This window comes from Pygoscelis adeliae, unplaced genomic scaffold (assembly GCF_000699105.1).
Source record: "Pygoscelis adeliae isolate BGI_AS28 unplaced genomic scaffold, ASM69910v1 Scaffold422, whole genome shotgun sequence".
NCBI lineage: Eukaryota > Metazoa > Chordata > Aves > Sphenisciformes > Spheniscidae > Pygoscelis > Pygoscelis adeliae.
This window is the reverse complement of record NW_008824188.1, coordinates 313,269-313,970: the sequence shown is the minus strand read 5'-3', so window position 1 is coordinate 313,970 and position 702 is coordinate 313,269.

The following is a 702-nucleotide window of genomic DNA, read 5'->3' as shown; positions in this document are numbered from 1 at the left end:
AGCGAAGGGACCAGCTGCGTTCTCTAGCAGGCTCAAATTAGTGGCATGAAGATGGGTCATCCCTTGCCACGGCTTTAAAAGCACATGCCAGGCCAGGCAGAACAGCACGTGGTGTCACCGGGAAGCCACCGAGGCCGTGACACGTAGGTCACTGTTCATGCCGTGGGGGGACCAGGGGATGGGGACCTCCCCGGCTGGTGACATCCTGGGCAGCTTTGAGGGGGGCAGCTCGGTCCCTGCCCCATTCCGGGGGCACATCGGTGCCGTGTCCCCCTCCCAATGCTCCGGTGGTGCCGTGTCCCCTCCGCACTCCCCGGGCAGCATTTTGCAGCAGCCGGGGGGAGGGGACGGGTGCCATTCCCCAGCTCTGTGTCACCCGCAATAATAACACCCTGTGCTCCCTTTCATCTCGGGGCCTCCAAGGTGGCCCTCTCCAGGGCGAGGGCGTCCCGGCGTCATCACTTACCATTAATTCCAGGAGGCAGCCGGGGACGTGGCGGGGTCTGGGGGTCCCGGCCAGTGACACGGGGCCCCGGGGCTGAGAGCAGAGCCATGACACCCCTCGTGCTGGGCAGTGAACACGGGTGCTCACCGTGCAGCCGTGATGCAGCCAAATGTGGCCTCGCTGTGGCCACTCGGGGCCGTGGAGGCAGCCGGTGGCCCAGCCCTGGGGACACGGGGGAGGGGGCCGGGGGCAGGAAA